The sequence below is a fragment of the Berghia stephanieae genome, unplaced genomic scaffold (genome assembly GCF_034508935.2).
Source record: "Berghia stephanieae isolate SIO BIC M18660-M18661 unplaced genomic scaffold, UCSD_Bste_1.3 scaffold2790, whole genome shotgun sequence".
NCBI lineage: Eukaryota > Metazoa > Mollusca > Gastropoda > Nudibranchia > Aeolidiidae > Berghia > Berghia stephanieae.
The window spans coordinates 1-9,015 of record NW_027623945.1 but is presented as its reverse complement, the minus strand read 5'-3'; the positions used below and the strand labels follow the sequence as shown (position 1 = coordinate 9,015).

General features: G+C 59.5%; 1 non-coding gene and 2 pseudogenes across 1 annotated transcript; all 3 read left to right on the top strand.

Annotated features, from left to right (window-relative positions):
• Positions 1–4,538: 4,538 nt before the first annotated feature.
• LOC144961521 (small subunit ribosomal RNA) lies at positions 4,539–6,585 on the top strand (annotated as a pseudogene).
• Positions 6,586–6,790: 205 nt separating this feature from the next.
• LOC144961520 (5.8S ribosomal RNA) lies at positions 6,791–6,947 on the top strand. The gene has a single exon (XR_013643188.1). It is a non-coding gene; the product is annotated as a 5.8S ribosomal RNA (ribosomal RNA).
• Positions 6,948–7,273: 326 nt separating this feature from the next.
• LOC144961522 (large subunit ribosomal RNA) lies at positions 7,274–9,015 on the top strand (annotated as a pseudogene; the record flags this gene model as incomplete).

The following is a 9,015-nucleotide window of genomic DNA, read 5'->3' as shown; positions in this document are numbered from 1 at the left end:
TTTCCTTCGCCTTAATAGTTCTGGAAGCGGAATTCGCCAATGCATCTTTTAAATTCGGTCGCTACGGTCCCTCTAACTTGTGACGATTCACCGTACTCAGAGGAAATAGTAGTGTTTTTCTCGTTCTGTTCTGTCGTGTCCCGCTCTGCACGTTAGAGTGTTGCTGTTGGCTGTAGACGCGTTGTAAAGCGCTTTGAGCACGATTGCCTGGCTCGGCGCATAGTTGAGTACTCGATAGAAAGGTTCTTTACTCGCATTCTCTCCCCGTAATCAGATGTAAAACGAATACCTGGCCGTGAGTAGTGTTTTCTCCGTCCTGTCGTGTCCCGCTCTGCACGTAAGTGTTGCTGTTGGCTGTAGACGCGTTGTAAAGCGCTTTGGCACGATTGCCTGGCTCGGCGCATAGTTTAATATCGATAGAAAGGTTCTTTACTCGATTCTCTCCCGTAATCAGATGTAAACGAATACCTGGCGTGAGTAGTGTTTTCTCCGTCTGTCGTGTCCCGCTCTGCACGCTAAGTGTTGCTGTTGGCTGTAGACGCGTTGTAAAGCGCTTTGAGCACGATTGCCTGGCTCGGCGCATAGTTGAGTACTCGATAGAAAGGTTCTTTACTCGCATTCTCTCCCCGTAATCAGATGTAAAACGAATACCTGGCCGTGAGTAGTGTTTTCTCCGTCCTGTCGTGTCCCGCTCTGCACGTAGAGTGTTGCTGTTGGCTGTAGACGCGTTGTAAAGCGCTTTGAGCACGATTGCCTGGCTCGGCGCATAGTTGAGTACTCGATAGAAAGGTTCTTTACTCGCATTCTCTCCCCGTAATCAGATGTAAAACGAATACCTGGCCGTGAGTAGTGTTTTCTCCGTCCTGTCGTGTCCCGCTCTGCACGTTAGAGTGTTGCTGTTGGCTGTAGACGCGTTTAAAGCGCTTTGAGCACGATTGCCTGGCTCGGCGCATAGTTGAGTACTCGATAGAAAGGTTCTTTACTCGCATTCTCTCCCCGTAATCAGATGTAAAACGAATACCTGGCCGTGAGTAGTGTTTTCTCCGTCCTGTCGTGTCCCGCTCTGCACGCTTAAGTGTTGCTGTTGGCTGTAGACGCGTTGTAAAGCGCTTTGAGCACGATTGCCTGGCTCGGCGCATAGTTGAGTACTCGATAAAAAGCGCTCTTTACTTCCCACATAATACTAATCATAATAGATAATAATATAAAACAAATAATACTGATAAATTTAAATATATAATTACATAATTTATAACTATTATAGGTCTTGGTTCGATCTGTTCGCGCATACTTTAACAGCGTTGAGCACGACGGTCGGCCAACGTTGCGGGTTCAAATAACGGTTTTGGAGCTTTTTCTAATAGATTTTATCGCCTCGGCGTTCGAGGCTTTTACCGCACGGCGTCCCTGGGTTCAGAAGCTCTCGCTAGGCCGGAGACGCTTGCAGCCGGACGCCCGGTTAGCCCTCGGGCCGAGGGAATAAAACTGGTCGTACGTCATTCCTCTAACGGAGGAATTTGAATGAAATAAACCACCACTAAATGATGCAATGGAACTCCATTCCGACCGTTTTGAATTCGGCACTTCCCGTTAGGCCCTGTACTCGCTTGGCGAGTGTTAAACGCGTTCCTACTCGTTTAGATCGGGCGATCGCGACATCGGCTCGATCGAGTTGGCCCACGGGCCGGCCAACCGTGCCGGGGTTCAAATCCCGGTTTGGGAGCTTTATTCATACGATTTTATCGCCTCGTCGATTCGAGGCTTTACCGCACGGGCGTCCCTGGGGTAAGAAGCTCTCGCTACGGCCGAGAAGGACTCTAGCGCCGGGACGCTCCGCGGTAAGCCTCCGAGGGCGAGGGAAAAAACTTTGGTCGAGCGCATTTCCTCTACGGAGCGAATTTGAATGAAATAAACCCACACCTATGATCGCACTGGGACTCCCATTGCGACCGGTTTTGAACTTCGGGGCCCTTCCCGTTAGGGCCTGTACTCGCTTGGCGGAGTGTTAAACGCGTTCCGCTACTTCGTAGAGTCGGGCGATCGACGACTCGGCTCGATCGAGTTGGCCCCGGGCGGCCAACCCTGCGGGGTTCAAATCCGGTTTGGGAGCTTATTCATACGATTTTATCGCCTCGTCGATTCGAGGCTTTACCGCACGGGCGTCCTGGGGTAAGAAGCTCTCGCTACGGCGAGAAGGACTCTAGCGCCGGGACGCTCCCGCGGTAAGCCTCGAGGCGAGGAAAAAACTTTGTCGAGCGCATTCCTCTACGGAGCGATTTGAATGAAATAAACCCACCACCTATGATCGCACCTGGGACCTCCCATTGCCGACGGTTTTGAACTTCGGGGCCTTCCGTTAGGGCCTGTACTCGCTTGGCGGAGTGTTAAACGCGTTCCGCTACTTCGCTAGAGTCGGGCGATCGACGACTCGGGCTCGATCGAGTTGGCCACGGGCCGGCCAACCCTGCCGGGGTTCAAATCCCGGTTTGGGAGCTTTATTCATACGATTTTATCGCCTCGTCGATTCGAGGCTTTACCGCACGGGCTCCCTGGGGTAAGAAGCTCTCGTACGGCGAGAAGGACTCTAGCGCCGGGACGCTCCGCGGTAAGCCCTCCGAGGGCGAGGGAAAAAACTTTGGTCGAGCGCATTTCCTCTACGGAGCGAATTTGAATGAAATAAACCCACCACCTATGATCGCACCTGGGACCCTCCCATTGCGACCGGTTTTGAACTTCGGGGCCTTTCCCGTTAGGGCCCTGTACTCGCTGGCGGGAGTGTTAAACGCGTTCCCGCTACTTCGCTAGAGTCGGGCGATCGACGACTCGGGCTCGATCGAGTTGGCCACGGGCGGCCAACCTGCCGGGGTTCAAATCCCGGTTTGGGAGCTTTATTCATACGATTTTATGCCTCGTCGATTCGAGGCTTTACCGCACGGGCGTCCTGGGGTAAGAAGCTCTCGCGTACGGCCGAGAAGGACTCTAGCGCGGGACGCTCCCGCGGTAAGCCCTCGAGGGCCGAGGAAAAAACTTTGGTCGAGCGCATTTCCTCTACGGAGCGAATTTGAATGAAATAAACCCACCACCTATGATCGCACCTGGGACCTCCCATTGCGACCGGTTTTGAACTTCGGGGCCCTTCCCGTTAGGGCCCTGTACTCGCTTGGCGGAGTGTTAAACGCGTTCCCGCTACTTCGCTAGAGTCGGGCGATCGACGACTCGGGCTCGATCGAGTTGGCCCACGGGCCGGCCAACCCTGCCGGGGTTCAAATCCCGGTTTGGGAGCTTTATTCATACGATTTTATCGCCTCGTCGATTCGAGGCTTTACCGCACGGGCGTCCCTGGGGTAAGAAGCTCTCGCTACGGCCGAGAAGGACTCTAGCGCCGGGACGCTCCCGCGGTAAGCCCTCCGAGGGCCGAGGGAAAAAACTTTGGTCGAGCGCATTTCCTCTACGGAGCGAATTTGAATGAAATAAACCCACCACCTATGATCGCACCTGGGACCTCCCATTGCCGACCGGTTTTGAACTTCGGGGCCCTTCCCGTTAGGGCCCTGTACTCGCTTGGCGGAGTGTTAAACGCGTTCCCGCTACTTCGCTAGAGTCGGGCGATCGACGACTCGGGCTCGATCGAGTTGGCCCACGGGCCGGCCAACCCTGCCGGGGTTCAAATCCCGGTTTGGGAGCTTTATTCATACGATTTTATCGCCTCGTCGATTCGAGGCTTTACCGCACGGGCGTCCCTGGGGTAAGAAGCTCTCGCTACGGCCGAGAAGGACTCTAGCGCCGGGACGCTCCCGCGGTAAGCCCTCCGAGGGCCGAGGGAAAAAACTTTGGTCGAGCGCATTTCCTCTACGGAGCGAATTTGAATGAAATAAACCCACCACCTATGATCGCACCTGGGACCTCCCCATTGCCGACCGGTTTTGAACTTCGGGGCCCTTCCCGTTAGGGCCCTGTACTCGCTCGGAAGACCGTTTACGCGGCGTTAAACGCGTTCCCGCTACTTCGCTAGAGTAGTGCGATGGGAAATTCGGGCTGTTCGGAGGTCGGGCTCGGGTTTGCCATACGTGCCTGGGGTCGAATCTGAATTTGCACCAAAAAAATTTTTTTTTTTAGTAGTCCGCAAGAGGAAAAGGGCTACCTTACCAGGGGTTTGGGACGTATAGTAGGGAAGGCGGTCGTCGGTCGGAAAAATTGAAATTGAAGCAAGGCGAGCCGAAAGGCGCGCGGTGGCCTCTGGTACACCCACGGTCACCAGCGCCTGGACGAGCGGTGGTCGGAGAGTCCGGAGTCGGTCCCAGGTTAGCTCCTCGGTAGAGGACCTAGAGTCGTGTGAGCGCGAGCGTGTCCGGGCGGTCGGAGCAGTCCGACCCAGCAGCGAGAAGGCCGAAGGGGTGAACGTTTGTGCGGTAGAGTCGAGAAGGGCCGTCGGCGAAGGAGTCGAGCGCTGGGAGTTCTCGGCGTCTGGGCTTCGGTCGTCGGCGCCCGTAGCCTCCTGTCCCAGCGGGTCCGTCCCGCCGGGTTGGAAATGGATACGCTACCAGGTTGATCCTGCCTGTAGTCTTATGCTTGTCTTGAGGGTTAAGCCATGCACGCCTATGCTCACCCTACACAGAAGGGGAAGCCGCGAACTGCTCAGTATATCGGCGATAATACACGGGGTGGGCGATGTTTGTCCGGACACCTGTAGGAATCCCAGAGCTAATACGTGCACACGAGTCCTCCTCCTAACGGGGTTACCTCCGCGGGGAGAGGGCGCATTTATTAGGATCTTGACCGGCGGCGGGTGGTTAACGCCGCCCGCCAGGCTGAGGCGAACTCTGGGTATGTGACGACCGCTGTTAGCGGCGTGCCCGTTTGCTCGCCGTCCCATCAAATTTAGACGGCCCGGGCAAGAGCCCCCCGTGTTGGCTACGGGTGACGGAGGATCAGGGTTCGATCCCGGAGAGGGAGCCTGCGAGACGGCTACCACGCTTAAGGGTGGCAGCAGGCGCGCAACTTACCCACTCCCAGCACGGTGAGGTAGTGAAGATAAATGTCGGGGCTGGGCTCGCATGCGAGCCTAGCGGTCGGATTGAGCGTAGACCAAACACGTGCCGTTGATGACCTATCGGAGGGCAAGCCTGGTGCCAGCAGCCGCGGTAATTCCAGCTCCGATGGCGTATGTTGTAGTTGCTGCGTTTAAAACGCTCGTAGTTGGATCTCTGAGGTGACGGCAGCGACAAACCGCGGGTGACGTTGCCCGGCGATTATGCACCGTCGTGGTTTTGGGGATGGAGCAAGCGGTGCCTTCCGGTGCCGCAACCGGACCCTCGCGACGGATCTCGCCGGGCATCGCTTGCCCGTCGCTGCCGGTTTAGTCTCTTTCCGTCTTAAGCCGTGTCGGCTTGGTACGTGGCGTATCTGGGCCGACACTAAGGTACGGGCGGTGTTCTCCCTGAATCAATTGGAGTGCTCAAAGCAGGTCGTGCTCGCACAGCTTTGCTCGGAACGATGTGATGACGCCACCGCCCCGCAATGTAACCACGGGACCGGTCTCCGTGGGGGCGGTGGGCGAGGTCTATAGAGACGGCCGGGGGGCGGCGTACTACCGCGGGAGGGGTGGAATCCGACGATCGCGGTGGGACGAACAAGAGCGAAGGCACCGGCCAAGAGCGCCTTCGTTGATCATGAACGAAAGTCGGAGGAACGAACGCGATCAGGTACCGCGGTAGTTCCGACAGTAAACCATGCCGACCGGTTACGCGGGGACGTCCCCTGTGGGGAAGCCTCGCGAGGCCCCGGAGAAATCAGAGTGCCTGGGCTCCGGGGGGAGTACGGTCGCAAGGCTGAAACTTAAAGGAATTGACGGAAGGGCACCACCAGGAGTGGAGCCTGCGGCTCAATTTGACTCAACACGGGGAAGCTTACCAGGTCCGGACACCGCGTGGATTGACAGACTGAGGCTCTTTCATGATTCGGTGGGTGGTGGTGCATGGCCGTTGCTAGCCCGTGGAGCGATCCGTCTGGTTCATTCCGATAACGGGCGAGACTCTGCCCTGGCGGATAACAAACGGCGGTCAAGAGGGGTCCGTCTCACGGGTTGGGTCGGCGTTCGGCTCTCGGGTCGGGCGTCGGTCTTCCCACTCAGGGAGAGGCGGTGCCCCGGACCGCCGTCGCGCAGGCCGCGTCCTGCAGGGATTGACCTCGAGCAGTGCGTACGAGATGGAGCCATAACAGGTCTGTGATGCCCTTAGACGTCCTGGGCTGCACGTGTGCTACAGTGGTGGCGCCAGCCGGCGCGGTGTAGACCGTGAGCGTAGGAGTCTTCATGTCCGGGGTCGGTCTTCCTGCGAGTTGGGCCGTGAACTCGGAATGCCACGTAGTCACGGGTCAGCATCCCGTGCCGACTACGTCCCTGCCCTTTGTACACACCGCCCGTCGCTACCTTCGGTGGACGGCGCAGCCAGGGCCCCGGAGTGGCCGGCGAGACGGAGCTTCGGCTCCTGAAATCGCAGTCGTCGCGATGTCGCCCGAACTGCGCTGCCCCGAGAGGGTAAAAGTCGTAACAAGGTTACCGTAGGTGAACCTTCGGTAGGATCACGTCCGATTTCGTTTTGCCCCCAGCCCGCCCGCCCGACGGGTGAAGGGTTAAAACACTGTCCGGTGAGGCCGGGCTGCTCCCTGGCCGGGGAGCGGTCCAGGCTGATAAACGGGGCGGCGGCGTTGCGCCGCGAGTAACCGCGCGCGCAACGCTTGCCCCCCCCACCCTTTGTCGTCGTTTGGCCCTTAAGCGAGAGAAAATAAATACAACCTTTGGCGGTGGATCACTCGGCTCGCGCGTCGATGAAGAGTGCGGCCAGCCGTATTGAGTCGTGTGAACTGCAGCTGCCTCATTGAACATCGACGTCTTGAACGCAAATTGCGGCCGTGGGCGTAAGTCACCGGCCACGTCCGTATGAGGGTCGGCCCTACGACGTCGCCGCAACCGGTCTTCTCGGGGGGGACTGAGCGGCGCGACGTGCCGTACCGGTCGGGTCTCGGCCCGACTGGCGGCCGTAGATCGAGGGCTCCCGTCTGACCACGGGAGACGTCGTCCCCACCCGGCCTCTGGGTATGGGCGGGGGACGACGAATAAGACGCGCACCGAAGACGGGGAAGCACGCACGCGATCGGCTGCTTCTTCCTCAATCCTCGGGCCTGCTCGATGTACACGCGAGCGAGGGCTTCGTGGGGGTATGCGGGGAAGTAAGTATAACGACGCGCGGCGAACCCGACGGATGGGGCGATCTGCCGACCTCATATCGGACGAGGGTACCCGCCGAACTAAAGCATTTCAGTAAGCGGAGGAAAAGAAACCAACGGGGACTCCCCCAGTAACGGCGAGTGAAGCGGGAAGAGCCCAGCGCTGAAACCCCCTGGGCCCGTGCCCGCGGGGAGCTGTAGCGTTCGGGTCGGTGTCGAGCGGGATCGGGAGCGCCGCGCGAGTCTTCTCGAGCGTGGCTTGCCCAGAGCGGGTGCCAGGCCCTTGCCGGCGGCGCTCCCTTCCGCCGACCTCGACCCCGGAGTCGGGTTGCTTGGCAGTGCAGCCCGAAGCGGGTGGTAAACTCCACCTAAGGCTAAGTACCTGCGCGAGTCCGATAGCGAACAAGTACTGTGAGGGAAAGTTGAAAAGAACTCTGAAGAGAGGGTGCAAAGCGCGTGAAACCGCCAAGGGGTAAACTGGCTGAGCCGAGCGACGTGTCCCGCCGTGGCGGCTGGTCGCCCGTGCCCCCCGCGGAGGCGCCCCGGAGACGGGGACGCCTTCCGAGTTCGGGGGTCGGGCGCGTGCCCCACCACGGCGGGTCTCCGCTGCCACCGGCACCGGGCCGTCTCGTCCGCGCGCCCTACGCGGGTCGTCGGCCTGCGGATCGTGGGCGCGAGTTGGCACGAGAGCGGTCGTATTCGGGTGCCGTGGTCGACCGCGGACAAACGGCGGCGGTTCGCCCCGGGGGGTTTCGGCCTCCCGGGCGGGCGGCTCCGGTCCGTCGAAAGGTGCGCAGCGTTATTCCGGTACCTGCCCGACCCGTCTTGAAACACGGACCAAGGAGTCCGACGCCTGTGCGAGCCGCAGGGTTTCCACTAAACCCCACGGCGAAGTGAAAGCGAGAGGCCCTCGCGGGCCGAGGGCGGGATCTCTCGGGCGACTCACCGAGTCCCCGGAGCGCACCGCCGGCCCGGCGGTCGCCGCGTTGACGGCCCTGTCGGAGCATGAGTGCAGGCGTCGGGACCCGATAGATGGTGATCTACGCCTGAGCAGAGCGAAGCCGGGGGAAACTCTGGTGGAGGCTCGAAGCGACTCTGACGTGCAAATCGACCGCCCGACTTGGGCGTAGGGGCGAAAGACCAATCGAACCATCTAGTAGCTGGTTCCCTCCGAAGTTTCCCTCAGGATAGCCGGTGCCGACGGAACGATTTTCACTCGGTAAAGCGAATGGTTGGAGGCATCGGGGGCGAAACGCCCTCGTCCTACTCTCAAACTTTCAACGGGTGAGGCGCCAGACCCGCCTCGCACGGGGCCTGGCCTAGAATCACGGGTGCCGAGTGGGCCATTTTTGGTAAGCAGAACTGGCGCTGCGGGATGAACCGAACGCCCGGTTGTGGTGCCCAACGCAGGACGCTCACGGGAAAGCTAAAAGGTGTGGGTCGGTACTGACAGCAGGGCGGTGGCCACGGAAGTCGGAATCCGCCAAGGAGTGTGTAACAACTCACCTGCCGAACCGACCCGCCCTGAAAATGGATGGCGCTGAGCGTCGGACCCACACCGGGCCGCCCCGCCAGCGGGAGGGGTGCGACTCCCCTCCCCGGGCAGGCCGGGGCGAGTAGGAGGTGCGCCGCGGTGGCGTGAAAGTCCGGGAGCGATCCCGTTCGGAGCCGCCGCGGGTGAAGATCTTGGTGGTAGTAGCAAATATTGAACGGAGAGTACTTTTCAAGGCCGAAGTGGGGAATGGTTCCGCGGGAACAGTGCATGTACGTGGGTGAGTCGGTCCTAAGGGG